This window comes from Hypanus sabinus, unplaced genomic scaffold (assembly GCF_030144855.1).
Source record: "Hypanus sabinus isolate sHypSab1 unplaced genomic scaffold, sHypSab1.hap1 scaffold_867, whole genome shotgun sequence".
Taxonomy (NCBI): Eukaryota; Metazoa; Chordata; class Chondrichthyes; order Myliobatiformes; family Dasyatidae; genus Hypanus; species Hypanus sabinus.
Genome location: NW_026781719.1, coordinates 107772 through 127453, shown reverse-complemented (window position 1 = coordinate 127453; position 19682 = coordinate 107772). Strand labels below are relative to the sequence as shown.

Sequence of the window (19682 nt, the reverse complement as noted above, 5' to 3'; positions counted from 1 at the left end):
GAGCTTCACTCAGTATCTGACAGGAATTTTGTAAGGGGCTGAATCGGAGTTATAATTTCTCAGTCTGACTCTGGGAGAGTATCATGTGACGGTGTGGAGGGAATTCTCTGTGTCTGACCCTGTGAGTGTGTGATCCGACAGTGTGGTGGGAGCTGCACGTTGAGTCTGAAGTGGGTGATGGGACGGGTTTAAGGGGAACCTCACTCTGGGTACAGGCGTGGGTGCGTGTGTTGGGACGGCGTGGAGGGAGCTTCATTCTGTGTCTGACCCACGAGAGTTAGTGATGGAAATGTGCAGACGGAACTTCACTGTGTGTTTGACATTGGGAGCGTGTGATGGGACGGTGTGGAGGCAGATTCACTCTGTGTCTGATCCCGAGTGTGTGTAATCGGACTGTGTGGAGGGATCTTTATCCTGTGTCTGATCCAGGGAGTGTGAGGTAGGGTGGTGTGGAGTGATTCTCTCAATACTTGACCCCGTGACTGTGTGATGAGACGGTGTTGAGGGAATTTCACTCTGTGTCTGACGCTGATACTTAGAGATGGAAGAGTGTGGTAGGAGCTTCACTCTGTGTCTGATCCAGAGAGAGTTTGATGGGACGGTGCGGAGGGAGCTAAACATTGTGTCTCATCCGGGGACTGGAGATAGGGTGCTGTGGAAGGATATTCTCTCCATGTATAATCGGGGGACTCTGTGATGTAATGGTGTGGAGTGAGCTACAGTCTATGTCTGACACAGGAAGATTGTAATGGGTCCGGCTGGAGTGAGATCCGGTCAATGTCTGACCCTGTGACAGTGTGATGTGACGTTGTGGAAGGAGGCTCCCTCTGTGTCTGACCCTGTGACAGTGTGATGTGACGTTGTGGAAGGAGGCTCGCTCTGTGTCTGACCCTGTGACTGTGTGATCCGACAGGACAGAGGGATATTCACTCTGTGTCTCATCCGGGAAATGTGTGAAGGGACTGCGTCGAGAGAGCTTCACTCGGTTTCTGACCAGGGAGTGTGTGATGTGATGGTGCAGAGGGAGCTTCTGTGTTTTAACCCTCGGAGCGTGTGACGGTACATGGCGGAGGAAGCTGCACTCTGTTTCTGACCTCGGGAACGTTTGATTGCTCTTTGTGGAGAGTGTTTTGGTCTGTATCAGGAATGATTGATGGAAGATATGGAGGGAGCTGCACCCTGTGTCTGATCTAGGGATGGGCGGTGTGGTGGGAGATTCTCTCAAAGTCTGACACTGTCACTGTGTGATGTAACGTTTTGGAGGGAGCGTCACTCTGTGTCTGACGCAGGACTTTTGTCACGATACAGCCTGGAGAGAGATTTTCCCAGTGTCTGATCCTGGGAGTGTAACATAGAAAGGTGTGGAGGGAATTCTCTGTGTCTGTGCCTCTAAGTGTGATGACAGCATGTGGAAGGAGATTCATTTTGTGTCTAATCCAGGGATTCTGAAATGGGACGGACTTGACGGAGATTCACTCTGCGTCTGAGCTGGGGTGCGTGTGATGGGACAGTGTGGAGGGAGCTTCACTCTCGCTCAGATCCGGGGAGTGTGAGGTAAGGTGTTGCGATGGGAGATTCACTCTTCTCAGCCAGTGAGTGTGTGATGTGATGATGAGGAGGGATCTTCACTCTGTGTTTGATTCAGGAATATTGCAATTCAACATCCCGGAGTGAGATTGATGGGACGAGGCAGACAGAGCTGCAGTCTGAGTCTGACACCCCATGTTGATTGCTTCTGTTCCATTCTCTATTTTGTGACCTTTGTGGACACAGGTCAGATATTATACAGTATATGAGCTTCCAAGCTCTTTTATCATTTTTGTCCGTGAGAGCAAGGAGAGCGCGCAGGAAAGTGGGGGCCAAGATAGTGCACGTATCTGGAGTGCGAGGAGGCGGTGGTCAGCCTGGATGGTGATGGGGAGCAGACACCATCAGACTGATGTCCCTCAGCCTGGAGCTGAGACGCTGCTGTACTAGTGTGAGGAGCTCAGACCTGTTATTACTGCAGTTCACTGGGTGCGGGGGCGAGGGGTGCGACCAGCAACCCCAGGTCACTGTTTCTCCTCCAATGAGACTCAAGTCCGACTGCAAGACAGGAAGTTACAGCGGTTTATTGATTCCATTATGACAAATGTAAATTAAACAATGTGTGAGCTGCTGATGTGCGGGAATAAATAAGCTGCTCCCGACTCACTCACAGTCACACACAATTAACTGACTGGCGACAACGATTGATCGGTTGAATGATCAGTCTCGTTTCTCACCGTCATCCTGCATCGGGGAACCGATGATTATAAAATCACACTTCAGAGCGGAGTCCGAGATCGTTGTAGATTCAGTCACTGCCAAGGTATTTTGCAATTTGAAATCATCCCGCAGGCGGGGATGTTCACACATTCAGATGTTCACACGAACGCTGTCAGTCCAGGTCTGGGTACTTGCAGAGATCTCAGTTTCTTCTCCCCGGTCTCACTGAACCGGTTCCTCACTAGCCTGAAACAGATGGAAGATTAAAGAAGAAATAAACAGATTGCACAACAGTGGCAGTAAAATATCACCAGAGTATCCGCTGATATTTTATCACTTTGAACATTAACACACTCACTCAATCCATGTTAGACTCGGGAGTGTCAGTACGAGGCGGCGGAGAGCGGGGACACATCGGTCTGTAAGATAGTTCAATCCCAGGTTCAGCTCCGTCAGTGATGGTTTAGAACTAAGAGCGGAGACGAGATCCTCTGCACCAGAATCAGTGAGACCGACATTGCTCAGCCTGGAGAAGAGATCTAGTGAGTGTGAAGGACAAAGAGAGACAGCAGACGGTACAAATCCCCAGTGTTTATTAATAACACAATTACTGATCACATTAATGTTCAGTGTCAGACACCCAGTTACTGTAAACACAATCTCCCACTGTCTGGTACTTACCGCAGTTTCTGTATTTTACACTCCGGGTTACTTAGAGCCTGAGACACCAGATTCACTCCTGAATCCCCAAGTTTATTACCACTCAGAATCAGCTCCGTCAATGAGCGATTGGTGCTGAGAGCGGAGGCGAGATTCTCGGCACCAGAATCTGGGAGACCGACGTTGTTCAGCCTGGAGATGAGAGAGAGTGAGGGTGAAGGGCACAGAGACAGGAGACGGTACAATTCCCCAATGTTTATCAGTAACACAATTACTGATCGCATTAATTTTCAGTGTCAGACACCCAGTGACTGTAAACACAATCTCCCACAGTCTGGTACTTACCACAGTTTCTGTATTTTACACTCTGACTTCCTCAGAGCCACAGACACCAGTTTCACTCCTGAATCTCCCAGTTTATTATCACTCAGGCTCAGCCCCGTCAGTGGTGGGTTTGTACTGAGAGCGGAGGCGAGATCCGCGGCACCGGAATCTGTGAGACCGACACCCCTCAGCCTGGAGATGAGAGAGAGTGAGGGTGAAGGACACAGAGAGACAGGAGACGGTACAAATCCCCAGTGTTTATCAGTAACACAATTACTGATATTTCTTCAGCACGACTGGGCAGGTCGGCCAGTGAGAACAGCGAGAAGAGTTTAAAAGGAAGACAGATTTACAGAGCGAGTGTCAGAGGAACTGAAGCCCACAATCGGGAGAGGAGAACCACCATAGATTTTGGGTATCTCTTGGTGAGCACATTCACGCAGGTGTAAAGCTGGGACAGTCTGCCGACGGTCTCTTGTCCCTCAACGGGAAGAGGGTGTGAATCTCTGACCTACCTGCTGCAGTCAGTGTCGGTCTGGGTATCAGTAACAGTGAGAAGGAACATTGTCAATGGACGTGTCACAGGCAGCGAGAAACACGGCGATTCCTGTGATTTACTACCATTAAACCAATGACCGTCATTCACTGATCTAATGAAGTCTCCAACATCCCTTCACAAGGAACCAGAACCCTCCCGTCCTCTGGGAATTACTGACTAATCCCCTGGGCATTTGTCAGAATTCTTCACAATCTCATTTACTACAGTTTTACACCAATTCCTTAACATTGAAACAACACAATGGAACAGTTTCACAGTTCAGAGTGAGATGTAGAACGAATTAAGTTACCTCAACTCCTGGCACTTGTGCAGCCCGCGTCCCAGCCGCTGGATTCCTTCACACTGAATGTGGCAGTTCCCCAGGTCGAGGTGTTTTATTGTATCACAGAGACTGATGGCATGTACAGGAAAGCGCAGTCAATCGGGGTCAGTGTCATTCCACTGAATGAAAGTATTTCCACAGATCCCAGTGCGGCCTGAGCCAGTACACGATTCTGAGACTCAAGCAGGTAGTGCAATGTTTTCAGGAGGCTCCTTTTACCAGCTTCACTCCATGAGTTTCCAATCTGGCGTTTAACCTCCTCCTTCACCCAGTCAATCACCCGGCAGGTTGTTTCATGAGGAAATGGACACAGAAATTCCTCCAGGCCCCGAGCTGTCATTGGTGAGGAGAGACCAGCAACAAAACGGAGAAATGCCTCAAATCGCCCATCTGTCGTGTTGTGGGCTTCAGTGAGGAATTTCAGGATATCCCCGGGATGTGGATTCAGGAATTGTGCGAGTGCAGCTACAAACTCTTGGATGGTGAGGTGTGGGAATGTGTACACCACGCTCCGGGCAGAATCCTCTCTCTCCAAAAGCTCCATCAGGAAACCGGACAGGAATTGGGAAGGCTGCAGATCGAACTTGATCAAATCTCCATCTGTAAACACAATCTTCTTCTCGGACACTCCTCTGAAGGCCATCTGACCAACCCTGAGTAACACATCACGGGGTCTCTCAAAGTCATGGCCGTGGTTTTTCAGGATGTTGTAAATATAGTAGGAGTACAGTTGGGTGATGGTCTTGGGAACTCGCTGTGGGTCCCTGACTCTTTGTGTGAAGAAGGGACCCAGTCCCAGAGCGAAGATCCAGCAGTAGGAGGGGTTGTAGCTCATGGTGTACAGGATCTCGTTCTCCTTCACGTGTTTGAAAACAGCTGCCGCCACCGTCTGATCTTCAAAATGCCTGAAAAAATATTATTTCCTTTCTTCACCAACAAATCCCAGGATTTCAGCCCAGGCATTGATCTCTGCCTTTTCCAATAAATGTAATGATGTCGGGCGGGTGGTCACCAGCACTGAACACCCTGGGATCAGCTTGCCCTGGATTAAACTGTACACAATGTCAGACACCTTGCACTTGAATTCAGGATCTGTGCATGTGGACGGATGTTCTGTGTCTCTCCGACTGTCAGCAAAATCAATTCTGTCATTGAATTCATCCAAACCATCGAATATAAACAGCAATCCCTCTGGGTTCTTCCAGACCTCTCTCAGGATGTTCCCAAAGTAAGGATACTGATCCAGAATCAGTTCCCTCAGGTTTACTCTGCAGTTAATGGAGTTTAAATTCCGGAATTTGAAACTGAAGACAAACTGGAATTGTTGGTATATTTCCCCGCGGCCCAGTCATAAACAATCTTTTGTACCATTGTTGTTTTCCCGATCCCCGGGACTCCAGCCACTGCTGTCGAACTCCCCGATTTGGATTTACTCCGGGAAAAGCTGCTCTGAAACAACTGATCAGTCCGGATGTTTTCCAGCTCTCCGCGGAGATGTTTCTGTCTCCACTCCTCGTGGTCTCTGCCTCTTGCCAGCAGCTCATGTTCCACCAGTCTCCGATCTCGAACAGTAGAAATGACCGTGAGCTCAGCGTATCGATCAACCAGCTGGAAAACCTTCACCTTCTCCCTCATCAGGATCGTGTTCACTCTCAGTGTTTCAGTTTGTGCCCGCAGAGTCTCCTTGTGTTTCTGTTGTACATCTTCCATGGAAACAGACAGTGGACAAACTGTTAGATGCCTCAACTCAGAACTCAGTATTTAAGCACACAGGAGTTAGCTCAAAGCTATTGCATTAAAGGACTCATGAATGGATGTTCGTGCAGCAAAGTAGATTTGATTAACAGACCCCTGACTGGACAGAGAGTTCTGCTCTAGATAAGCACCAGATCATCACATTTCCACAATAATTGTGCTGTGAAGTTGAGTATTTCCCTGGTAGTTCTCCTTACGCCGCATCAACACATTGAAAGCCAAGTGCCGATGTGGTGGATGGAGATAGAGAAGAGGGTAATGGACATTTGGCAAAGGAGCAGGTCAGGGAATCACACCGTCACAGATTCAAAATAACAAGAATTACCTTTGTTGATCAGCATGTGCGCTGTGCATGGGTAATTGGGGGAGAAAATGTCAACGTCTTATTTAGGGAGATTGAGACAGTCAGCATTTTCACACAAAATGCAGACAGTCCTCCCCCCTTTCATCAGCACAGATGCTGCCCGTGTCTCAAAAACAATATGTGTTCCAAACGCACAACAGATTCAAGATAGACAAGTGTAAAGGAGCAGGAAATAATTGTTATCCCGGATATGGTACAGCACAAAAAGTTAATGAGCGCAATGGAAAACACAATAAAAATAAATAAATACACACGATACAGGAGTCACTCTGACGACAGGTGCTTCTGACAGAAAATTTTTAAATCGTGCAGGTGGGGGGATAGGGGTTGTTAGTTGTGGAGGGGTGTCTTAATCATTGGAGGTGTTGATCAGTTTTACTGCTTGAGGAAAGTAACTGATTTTGAGTCTGGTAGACCTGCTGTGGATGCTAAGTAGCTTTCTCCCTCATGGGAGAGGGGCAAACAGCCCACAGGCAGGATAGGTGGACTTCTTCCTCCCTCATGAGAGGGGGGAACAATCCACAGGCAGGATAGGTGAAATCCTTCCTACCTCATGGGAGAGGGGCAAACAGCCCATAGGCTGGATAGGGGGGATCCTTCCTGATGTTGCTGGCCCTTTTGCGGAGCCTTTCTGCATATACGTCCCTGATGGATGGTAGGCTGGGGACGCCGGTGACGCGCTGGGTAATTTTGACTACCCGCTGTCGGGCGTTCCAGACCGCCACAGTTATACAGCATGTTGACCTGCCCTCCGCAGCACAGCTATAAAAGGACTGGAGTGTAGATGTGAGTACAGGTCAGACAACGTCTGTGGAAAGGAGAGAAAGGGGAGATGCTACTGTTCCATGACTTTAAATACGTTTTAAAGCCATGCTGAATACAGGTCGGGTGGTGCAGACGAGAGCAGAGACCGAGGAATTTCGGTAGCAGGTGGTACAGGATTTCAGCTGTCACAGGACCTGCATAGAACACAGAACAGTACTGGAATAGGCCCTTCGGCCCACAACGTTGGTGTCAGCATGTTGCCACATTAAACTCGGATGTCTAAACATTCTCCCAATTCTCCTCAGAAGAAATTGTTGTTCCTTTACCAAAATGCATTACCATACATCTTCCAACACTGTATTCCGTCTGCCACATTTTGCCCACTCTCCCAATTTGTCTAAGTCTTGCTGCAATCGCATTGCTTCCTCAGCAATACCTACCCTTCGCCTATCTTTGAGTCATCTGTAAACTCTGCCACAAAGCCATCAGTTCCAATATCTAAATCACTGACAAAACAATGTGAAAAGTAACGGTCCTGATTCTGACCCCTGAGGAAAATCACCAGTCACTGGCAGCCAACCAGAAAAGGTCCCCTTTATTCCCACTCCCTGCCTCCTGCCTGTCGGCCATTCCTCTATCCATGCCAGTGTCTTTCCTGAAGCACCATTGTATTTTAACTTGTTAAGCGGCCTCATGTGTGGCAACATATCGAACGTCTCCTGAAAATCCAAGTAAATGACATCCACGACCTCCCCTTTATCCAGCCTGCTCAGTATTTACTCAGTGAACTGTAGCAAATTCGTAAAGCAAAATTTCCCTTCATATAACCTGTGCTGACTTTGAATTATTTTATCATTAAGCTCCAAATATCTCGAAACCTCTACATTAATAATTTAATTAAATTGATTTATTTCTTACATCCTTCACATACATGAGTAGTAAAAACCTTTACGCTACGTCACCATCTAAATCTGCAATGTGCAATTATAGTAATTTAAAATAATTTATAGACTCCAACAGTTTCCTAATTAGTTAGGTTAGACAAACTGGCCTACAATTTAATAAACAGGAGTAAATCTGCAGATGCTGGGAATCCAAGCAACACAAACAAAATGCAGGAGAATCTCAGCAGGCCAGGCAGCATCTATGGAACTGTTGACGTTTCGGAACAAGATCCTTCAGCAGGCCTGGAGACAAAGAGCTGAGGGGTAGATTTGAAAGGTGGGGGTAGGTGGAGGGAGAGAAATGCCAGGCGATCGGTGAAACTTGGAGGGAAGAGATGAAGCAAAGAGCTAGGAAGTTGATTCTTGACTGACAGACGGCCCAGGAAGAAAGAAAAGGGTGGGGGTGGGGGTGTGCACCAGAGGGAGGCGATGGACAGGCAAAGAGATAACATGAGAGGGCATGGGCATAGATAGAAGGGCATAGGGAAATGTGCAAGGGGAGTGGAAGCTTTACTGGAAGTTTGAGAAATCGATATTCATTCCATCAGGTTGGCGGCTACTCAAACGGAACATAAGGTGTTGTTCCTTCAACCTTATCCCGACATTTGAGGAAGCCTTGTACTGACGTATCCGAATGGGAAGTGAAAGTAAAATGGGTGGCCACTGGGAGATGCCGCTTGTTCTGACGGACACAGCGTAGATGCTCGTTGAAACGGTCTTGCAATCTACGTGGGGTCTCATCGATATACAAGAGGCCACACCAAGATCATCTACACCTCCCTCTTCTTTCCTTTCTTCCATGGCCTTCTGTCGCTTTCACCAACCAACTTCCCAGCTCTTAGCTCATCCCTCCACCACCAAGTTTTTTCGCCAGCCCCACCGGATGTTCTCGGCCCGATAAGTTGACTGTACTTTCTCCACAGATGTTGCCTGGACTGCTGAGTTTCTCCATCATTTTCTGTGTGTTCGCCGATAATTTAAATTCTTTTGCCTTCATTTCTTCTTTATGCTTTTTGTTGCCTTTTGTTAGATTTTAAAATATTCCCAATCAACTAACTTTCCACTCACTTTTGCTACATTATATTGCGTTTCCTTTTATTTTATGCAGTCCCTAGCTGTCTCCAAAGGAATTACATTAATATTATTTTATTTTAATCTCCCTGCTGAGATCTGATCTCACAGCGTATCGGGACCCTGTCAGGGACGTGTGGGGTCTCACAGTATGTCTGGGGTGTGTGAGGTCTCACAGTGTGTCGGGACCCAGCCAGGGGTGCGTGGGGTCTCACAGTCTGTCAAGACCCTGCTGGGAGTGTGTGGGGTCTTAGATGTGTCAGGACCCTGCCGGGTATGTGTGGGGTCTCCATTCAATGTATTCGGTTGTGATAGGGAACGTAGAAATACATTGATTGTGGACATATTTACTTTTGAGAATGTGGCAGTAATGATGTTCAATGAATCAGGGAGTGCATCTATTTCATATTCAGAAATGGGTATGGGAATTTTACTGTCGTGTCTGTTCCGTCGGCAAACAACATGAGGAATAGTGAAGAACAAGCTTGTAGCGATTTACCAAATCTATGGTTTAGGGACACTGAGGGGTGTCATTGACCGTATGTGGACTGGAACAGCATTAACAGGAGTGAGAGAGACGCGAGTAGTTTGTAAACCTCCTGATTCACATGGCTCTGGTCCCATATTTAAATTATCATCTTTGGGATTTGTTCTTGTAAATGAGACAGTCTGAACCAAGGTTCTGGCCGAGATTCCTTATATTTCTGTTAAAAGCTTCGAATAATCAGATAAAACAACATGGGCGGATGCAAAATTAAGTTTTGAGATATTTGTATTTTCTACGCTCTCTCTTCTGTTAAGTGTGCAGTTGAGTGTTTCAACTCAGTCTGCGATGATGATGTCTTACGATCTCTGAGCCCATGCACTGCCCCGGGCTCCATTTTCACAGACATGATGGGCTTATGGATGTAGTGAGCTTCCCATCCAGATGGTCACAATTTAACTAATTGCAATATTATTTATAGATATTTTCTGTCCTTTCCACCTTACTTGCCGCGATCCCACAACTCTCGGTTTCTCTGTCCTAATTCACATTTCTCACCCTTCCACAGTGTCCATCACACAACGCCGGCAGACAGGAATTTCAGCTTCTGTTGGATGAGCTGAGGAATATATCCCCCAGTCTCACCCTCTCTAACACTGTAGCAGTGTTTGCACTAAGGAGTGCATATGTGAACACAGCGTGATTCATCTGCTGCTCTGTGGTTGAACAGACCAGTTGGAATGTTACCTGCTTTTCTAATTAAAGTGATGCTACTATTATTATTCTGTGACTGGAACTTCGGTGGACGCCCAACTCTAAAACAAGATCATCTGCAGGAACTGGGGGAGTTAGATAATCAGTCTCCTGTGGTTGAAATGTCTATTACTGGAGGGACTGCAGGAAAGGTGAGAGGGGGTTGGATTAAGGGGGATGTGAGGGATCTTTTTTTTTAAAATCAGAGTGTCATAGATGCCTGTAACGCACTGCTTGGTAAGATGGTAGAGGCAAATTCTTTGAAGCTTTTAAGAGACGTTTGGTCAGTCACATGGATGTAAGGAAGATGGAGGCGCACGGACATAGTGTAGGAAGGAGCGATTAGAGTTTGGGTGAGTTTCATTTACTTCTTAGCTGGTTCGGCACAATATTATACATCTAATGGCCTAATCCCTTGTTGTACTGTTCAATTCTTAACGCATGTTCACTTACCTTTCAACTCACTGAGAATCCTGAGTAAACTTCGAGTGGGATTTGATCGATGGGAGGGATCAGAGTCTGTTTGAATTTAAACAAATTGAGGGAATAATTTGTTGAGTATCGTTACTGTTTACATCCTGTTCCTATTAGCATACAGTGATGCACGTTATAACAGTGAGGTGTTCCAGAACAAAAGTTATTCTGCAGGTGCTGAAAGTTTCGAGCAACACAAAGACACAGAGGATATTTGCAGAACTCAGCAGGTCAGGCAACATCCATGGAAAGGAATAAACATTTGACGTTTCGGATCAGGACCACGAGGAACAGAAACTTATGAGGCAATATCCTTCACAAGTGGAGCAAGTAAATAGACAGTGCGTGAGGGAGGAAAGGCAGGCGATGGAGAAGGGATGCGCTCAGCCCGAAGATGCAGGGGAGAAGAAAGAAAAGGATAATAAATTTGAATGCATTGTTAGGGATGGAAAGAGAGGAGGAGATGGAAAGTATCTTAAATGTATCTATTTTAATGCTAGGAGCATTGTAAGAAAGGTGGATGAGCTTAAAGCGTGGATTGATACCTGGAATTATGATGTTGTAGCTATTAGTGAAACATGGTTGCAGGAAGGGTGTGATTGGCAACTAAATGTTCCTGGATTTAGTTGCTTCAGGTGTGATAGAGCAGGAGGGGCCAGAGGAGGAGGTGTTGCATTGCTTGTCCGAGAAAATCTTATGGCGGTGCTTTGGAAGGATAGATTAGAGAGCTCCTCTAGGGAGGCCATTTGGGTGGAATTGAAGAATGGGAAAGGTGCAGTAACACTGATAGGAGTGTATTATAGGCCACCTAATGGGGCGCGTGAGTTGGAAGAGCAAATGTGTAAGGAGATAGCAGATATTTGTAGTAAACACAAGGTGGTGATTGTGGGAGATTTTAATTTTCCACACGTAGACTGGGAAGCTTATTCTGTAAAAGGGCTGGATGGTTTAGTGTTTGTGAAATGTGTGCAGGATAGTTTTTTGCAACAATACATAGAAGTACCGACTAGAGATGGGGCAGTGTTGGATCTCCTGTTAGGGAATGCGATAGGTCAGCTGACAGATGTTTGTGTTGGGGAGCACTTCGGGTCCAGTGATCACAATAGCATTAGCTTCAATATAATTAGGGAGAAGGACAGGACTGGACCTAGAGTTGAGATTTTTGATTGGAGAAAGGCTACCTTTGAGGGGATGCGAAGGGATTTAGAGAGAGTGGATTGGGTCAAGTTGTTTTATGGGTAGTATGTAATAGAGAAATGGAGGTCATTTAAGGGTGAAATTATGAAGGTACAGAATCTTTATGTTCTTGTTAGCGTGAAAGGAAAGGTTAAAGGTTTGAGAGCACCATGCTTTTCAAGGGATATTAGAAATTTGGTCCAGAAAAAGAGGGATGTCTACATTAGATATAGTCAGCATGGAGTAAAGGAATTGCTCGAGGAATATAAAGAATGTAAAAGGAATCTTAAGAAAGAGATTAGAAAAGCTAAAAGAAGATACGAGGTTGGTTTGGCAAATAAGGTGAAAGTAAATCCGAAAGGTTTCTACAGTTATATTAAAAGCAAGAGGATAGTGAGGGATATAATTGGCCCCTTAGAGAATCAGAGTGGTCAGCTATGTGTGGAACCGAAGGAGATGGGAGAGATTTTGAATGATTTCTTCTCTTCGGTATTCACTAAGGAGAAGGATATTGAATTGTCTAAGGTGTGGGAAACAAGTAAGGAAGGTATGGAACCTATGACAATTAAAGAGGTGGAGGTACTGGCGCTTTTAAGAAATTTAAAGGTGGATAAATCTCCGGATCCTGACAGGATATTCCCCAGGACCTTGAGGGAAGTTTGTGTAGAAATAGCAGGAGCTCTGACGGAGATGTTTAAGATGTCATTAGAAACAGGGATTGTGCCGGAGGGTTGGCGTATTGCTCATGTGGTTCCATTGTTTAAAAAGGGTTCTGGAAGGAAGCCTAGCAATTATAGACCTGTCAGTTTGACATCAGTGGTGGGTAAATTAATGGAAAGTATTCTTAGAGATAGTATTTATAATTATCTGGATAGACGGGACCTGATTAGGAGTAGCCAGCATGGATTTGTGCGTGGAAGGTCATGTTTGACAAACCTTATTGAATTTTTTGAAGAAGTTACGAGGAATGTTGACGAGGATAAGGCAGTGGATGTAGTCTATATGGACTTCAGCAAAGCCTTTGACAAAGTTCCACATGGAAGGTTAGTTAAGAAGGTTCAGTCGTTAGGTATTAATGCTGGAGTAATAAAATTGATTCAACAGTGGCTAGATGGGAGATGCCAGAGAGTAGTGGTGGATAATTGTTTATCGGGATGGAGGCCGGTGACTAGCGGGGTGCCTCAGGGATTTGTTTTGGGCCCAATGTTGTTTGTAATATACATAAATGATCTGGATGATGGGGTGGTAACTTGGATTAGTAAGTATGCCGATGATACTAAGGTAGGAGGTGTTGTGGATAATGAGGTGGATTTTCAAAGCTTGCAGGGAGATTTATGCCGGTTAGAAGAATGGGCTGAACGTTGGCAAATGGAGTTTAATGCTGAGAAGTGTGAGGTTCTACATTTTGGCAGGAATAATCCAAATAGAACATACAGATTAAATGGTAGGGCATTGAGGAATGCAGAAGAACAGAGAGATCTAGGAATAACTGTGCATAGTTCCCTGAAGGTGGAGTCTCATGTAGATAGGGTGATGAAGAGGGCTTTTGGAACGCTGGCCTTTATAAATCAAAGCATTGAGTACAGAAGTTGGGATGTAATGCTAAAGTTGTACAAGGCATTGGTAAGGCCAAATTTGGAATATTATGTGCAGTTCTGGTTACCGAATTATAGGAAAGATATCAATAAATTAGAGAGAGTGCAGAGGCGATTTACTAGGATGTTACCTGGGTTTCAGCAATTAAGTTACAGAGAAAGGTTGAACAAGTTAGGTCTCTATTCATTGGAGCGCAGAAGGTTGAGGGGGGATTTGATCGAGGTATTTAAAATTTTGAGAGGGATAGATAGAGTTGACGTGAACAGGCTGTTTCCATCGAGAGTAAGGGAGATTCAAACTAGAGGACATGATTTGAGAGTTAGGGGGCAGAAGTTTAAGGGAAACACGAGGGGAAAGAGTGATAGCTGTGTGGAATGAGCTTCCTGTAGAAGTAGTAGAGGCTAGTTCAGTTGTGTCATTTAAGGTAAAATTGGATAGGTATATGGAAAGGAAAGGAGTTGAGGGTTATGGGCTGAGTGCGGGTAGGTGGGACTAAGTGAGATTAAGGGTTCGGCACGGACTAGGAGGGCCAAGATGGCCTGTTTTTGTGCTGTGATTGTTATATGGTTATATAATATCTAAAATTTCTGTCCCCTCATATCCAGTACAAATGAATGACTTTGGTTCGAAACATTGATTGTTTATTCTGTTCCAGAGATGCTGCCTGACATGTTGAGTACCTCCAGCATTTTGTGAGAAATCCCAGAGATTTGTCGAGGAAGCGGTTGACCAGGCAGGCAGAGCACTAGAAACTGACCAGAGCAAAGCGGTGGCGATGGGCAGTACCAAGATAGTGATGTTCATGGGTCTCTATATTCTCAGGAATAAGCTGAGTCTTTTTCAAACCGAGTGGTTTATTCTCGGTGACAAGAAACAGCAGCCTTCAACAGATGGAACTATAACCCCACGATCTACGCCCCGCCTACCAACACCCCCCCACCTGACTGCGCCCATTCCCCCCATATATACTTCAGACTGTGTTTGGTGACCTGGCGCGCACTATTTTCAGGTCCCAGACAGAAAGTTACTTCCCTATATGGTGTCAGTAATTTCTTTAATGCTCCCCATTTTCCTTCACAGGTCTGAGCTCAGTGATCACCGAGCTCCTGGCAAGCTGGGACGATTTCCAGCTGCTGCAGTTGACGGACTTCTACCGGGACAGGCTGGATAAAGCGATGGAAGGAGCGGTGCACGGAGTGAGCCTGGCGTTAACGGCCGAGAATCAGATCAGTGGAGAGGAACATCGGGTGAGTAGGAGGGAGAATGGGTTTGAATTTTCACACATCACAGGACTGATAGGTGTCAGAACTCTGATTCTTTGGATATCAAGTTAGATTAAACAACAACCGGGAAATAGATACTGCATATACAATCACAAAAATGTGAATTTGAACCTGTGATAGAAAGGAGTGAAAAGAGACCGCAGATTGGTGGGTGGCTGCTCAGTTACATATTTGTGATTTGTTCTGTGCGGTACACAGCTGGGGACTGACGGATGTCATACCTTTTGTTGTTATCCACTGAAATACGTTGAACTTACACTTGTGCATCGACTTTTATTACAACCATTATTGGAGCTCATGGGACGTCATGCAAGTGTAATAAATCCGTGGGTTCGCCAGCACGGGCAACTTAGTTTAGTTAGAATTCATTGCTACATTCTCAACAGCTGTTTCTGAATCTGCAGATAATTTTAAATATTCTGAGGTAGTTAATGAATACTTTGCTTCAGTATTCACCACGAAAAGGACCTTGCCAATTCTGGGGATGATTTACAGTGGACTGAAAACTTGAGTATAAAGACATTAGGAAAATGCTTGAACTAGAACGTTTGAAAGGTATTAAGTTAGATAACCGCTGATACGAAATATACCCCAGTCTATTTTGGGAAGCGAAGAAGGAGATTGCTGAGCCTCTGACGGGAGACGTACCAGAGGATTTGAAGGTTGTAAAGATTGTTCCCTTGTTCAAGAAAGGGAATTGAGGTAAGACAGTAAATTATAGACCAATGGGCCTTACTTCAGTGTTGAGCAAGCTATTGGAGAAGATTCTGAGAGGCAGGATTCATGAGCATTTGGAGAGGCATAAGCTGATTAATGATAGTCAGCATGGCTTTTTCAAGGGCAAATCATGCCTACTGAACCTGACTGAATTTTTGAGGATGTAACAAAACAAATCGATGAAGATAGAGCAGTGGATGTAGTGTATATGAATTTCAGTAAGACATTTGATAAGGGTTCCCATGCAAGGTTCTTTTAGAAAGTAATCAGGCATGGGATCCAAGGAGGCCTTACTTTGTGGATCCAGAATTGCCTTGCCCACAGAAGACAAAAGGTAGTTGTAGCTGTTTCGAATTATGCATGGAGGACGGCGATCAGTGGTTTTCCGCAGGGATCTGTACTGGGACCCCTCCTCTGTCAGAGGAAATAGAAGGGTGGGTTAGTAAGCTTGTTGATGACGCAATGATGGGCAATTGTCTGGAGGGTTGTCAGACATTACAACGGGATATCGATAGGATGCGGAACTGGGCTGAGAAGTGGCATATGGAGTTCAATCCAGATGTATGAAGTGGTTCTTTTCAGAATGTCAAGTTTGAAGACAGAATATAATATTAATTGTAAGACTTTTGGCACTGAGGAGGTTCAGAGAGAGATTGAAATCTGTGCCCATAAGACACTCAAAGCTGTTGTGCAGGTTAACAGTGCTGTTAAGAAGGCGTATGGTGTGATAGCCTTCATCAATTGTGAGACTGAGTTCAGGAGCCGTGAGACAATGTTCAAAGTATATAAAATCCTGGTTAGGCCCCACAGAGTACTGTGTTCTGTTCTGGTCACCTCAACACAGGAAGGATGTGGATGCCGTAGGGAGAGTGCAGAAGATATTTACAGGGATGCTGCCTGGATTGAAGAGCGTAACTTATGAGAAAAGGTTTAGTGAATGGCCTTTTCTCCTTGGATCGAAGGAAAATGAGAGTAGACCTGATAGAGGTGTAAAAGGTATGAGGTATGAGAGGATTTGCTCCTGTGGATAGCCAGAGGCTATTTTCCAGAGCTGAAATGGTTAACACGAGGGGGCATAGTTATAGGTTGCTTGGAAGCAGATAAAAGGGGGATGTCAGTGATAGGTTATTCACACAGAGAGTGAAGGGTGCGTGTGATGCACTGCCAGTGACGGTGGTGGAGGGGGATACAATAATACGTTTTCAGAGACTCTTAGATAGGTACATGGAGCTCAGAAAAATTGAGCGCTATGAGGTATTGAAGTTGTAGGCCGTTGCTAGAGTAGGTCACATGGTCGGCACAACATTGTGGAACTGTAATGTTGCTGTAGATTTCATGTGTTTATGACGCTGATCAACATAAAATGTCTTTTATGTCAAAGTAAAACCAGATCTCTGCAAAGTCATCTTAATTAATTACATATATAAAACACAAAATAACTGATTGTGTAAGTATTCGTCCTCTTCTAATATGACACACCAAATCAACACTGGGGCTGCCAAATGATTTTAGAACTCACATAATTAGTTTTATGGATATATGATTTTGGAGGCATGCATGTTGTTCAGGTGTTGCAATTGATTGTAGAAAAATATCTGTAAGGTCCAGCTGTTGGTGAGTCAGTATCCTGGCAAAATCTACACCCAATAGACTAAAGAATACTCCAAGCTTAAAAACACAAGTCAGGAGATGGATACAAGAAACTTTCCAAGTCATTAAATATCCCCTGGAGTACAGTTAACTTAATCATGAAGAAATAGAAAGAATATGGCACAGCTGTAAATCTGCCTAGAGCAGCTGAGTGACCGTGCAAGAAGAGGACTGGTGAGAGAGGCCACCAACAGACCTATGACAACTCCGGAGGAGTCACAAGCATTACTGGCTGAGATAGTAGAGTCTGCGCAGACAACACCTTTTCCTGGGAGCTTCACAGTTCACAGCTTTATGGGAGAGTGTCAAAGAGAAAGGCACTGATAAAAAAAAAACTCACATGAAATCTAACCTAGTTTGCCAAAAGGCATGTGGGAGACTGAAGTCAACTGGACGTAGGTTTTTAAGTCTGATTAAAGCAAAGTTGAGATTTCTTGCCATTAGATTAAATGCTATATTTGATGTGGAGTAACGGGCTCAGGTCGTGTTCCTTGGGTGGGTTATATGAACAAATTTGCTTCTGAAAATTATGGACGTTGGCCGTTCACCACTGATTTATGATATTTCTTCACATCACTATTCCAAATCCCGTGGTGAGTTTTGAACCTGTATCCTGTCCAACGTTGATGGGACTGTAGAGTCACAACAATGCCACCATATCGGCTATTTAAAACTCCACACAGTTCTCTCCTCCTTTCAGCTGCCAGTTTAATTCTTTGACATGTGATTATCCCTGGTCCTACTGTGCCAGGGAGTGCATGGGGTGTCAGGGAGGGATAGCGCCTCTGGTGGGGGAACATGTCGCGTCCATTTCAGGAAGCATTGTCCACCTTTGGTCCACACTATTACTTGTGACTCCCCGCAGCTGTTTGCATGCGACAGCGGCCACACTCCGGGCAAAGGCTTCGACAAGCCGGCTAAACCAGGTAAGGATAGCCTATGGGTCTCAAACCCTCGGTGAGATAGGGAGTTGTCTTTCCCAGCATGTGAAGACTGGCTCCGGCGGACTGAGCCGACGAGACCAATGGAAGATCCAATGGTCAAGAAGGCGATCTCCTCAAGCGTCGTGGAACGCGTAGAGCACAAGACACAGAAGTTGTCCTGGTCATCCACTGCGCCCAGTCCCATCTCCAGCCGTCTCGACTCTTGTGCTGCCAATGGAACCAGATGGAATTTGTGAAGAGAGATTGAGCCTGACGTTGCGCAACTCTCCCTCACTTAAATCCAAATCCCGAGCTAGTCTCGACACCATCATCAAATGGTGTCGAGGTCTTCAACTTCGACGATGTAAGAACAGAAGTGTCTATACTTTTCCGGTTTTCTGACATATTCCAAAGACGGTTGGGCTAATAGGTTAGTTTGACATACGCGTACAATTAGCGGCATGGATTTTACGACTTGCTATACGTAGCAACGGATGGAGAACAGGGGATGGAGAATTACGTTGTATGACGTGTCCACTGACTCACGCTCATCTACCTCACCAGCTGTATTTTATGAAAATGTCCAGCAGACTAATCCATCATGTCTGTCCCTTGATAAGTCTGTTGTCATAGTATGCTATCCTTTCATCAATTTCAGAATTAGACAGTATTCTTATGTGTTATTTGACAAATCACTTAATGGCTAATTTAAAACTACTTGCAATCTACTAACCTGCTCTATTTCCAAAACTTTCAGACGGTTCCGAAACATCTCTGCTGACAGGAGACAGTTCATGAAAAATGGCTATGTCTCCTGCGTCTGGATCTCCTCTGCGTTGAGTACGTTCAATCAAATATCTTCGTTCACTGTCACTCGATTTTGTGTCACGATCATCTCCTCTATCCGTGAAACATTCCAGCAGAGTTTCCAAGCATGAAATTATGACACCCATGTCAGTTGCTTTTCTCTCTGCAAAATGCAAACCCAGGTTAAAGAGTTATGAAACACGGGATTGACAGAAGTTAGAAACTGCCAGCAACAGTCTCCTGTCCCAATTAAGTGGTACAGTGTCCCAAATAAACAATAGAAATCCCGAGTTTTGTATCGACTGTTTTTGCTTTCAAAGACTGTCCCAAATAAGCGGCTAGCTCAATTCACTGGATTCGACTTTGAAAAGGCATTCAGCCCCGAACCCTTGGCTCACATAAATCGATATTACAACCATGGATTTTGATCCAGAGATTTTATTTATGAATCACATGCTCCCCTCTTTTCAACAGTTGAGCTCAAATCCAGCGGAGCATACCTTATCAGAATCGGTAAAGTGAACTCGGCTTTTTCTCCCAGGAGTCACGGAGGATGAGAGGTGACCTGATAGAAGTGTATAAGATGATGAGAGGAATGGATTGTGCGGATAGTCAGAGGCTTTTTCCCAGGACTGAAATGGCTAACACGAGAGGGCACGTTTTTAAGGTGTTTTGGAGAAGGTACAGATGAGGAAGTAGTTACAGTAGAGGTGTCAGGGGTAAGGTTTTTACTCAGAGAGTTGTGAGTACGTGGAATGGGCTGCTGACAACGGTGGTGGAGACGGATACGATAGGGTCTTTTAAGAGC

At 45.3% G+C, this 19682-nt stretch overlaps 1 long non-coding RNA gene across 1 annotated transcript; it reads left to right on the top strand.

Moving 5' to 3' along the window:
* The first annotated feature begins 1340 nt into the window (after positions 1–1340).
* On the top strand, positions 1341–19111 carry LOC132390344 (uncharacterized). The gene is made up of 3 exons (XR_009510873.1): positions 1341–1554; positions 14575–14741; positions 18825–19111. It is a non-coding gene; the product is annotated as an uncharacterized LOC132390344 (long non-coding RNA).
* The last annotated feature ends 571 nt before the right edge of the window (positions 19112–19682 follow it).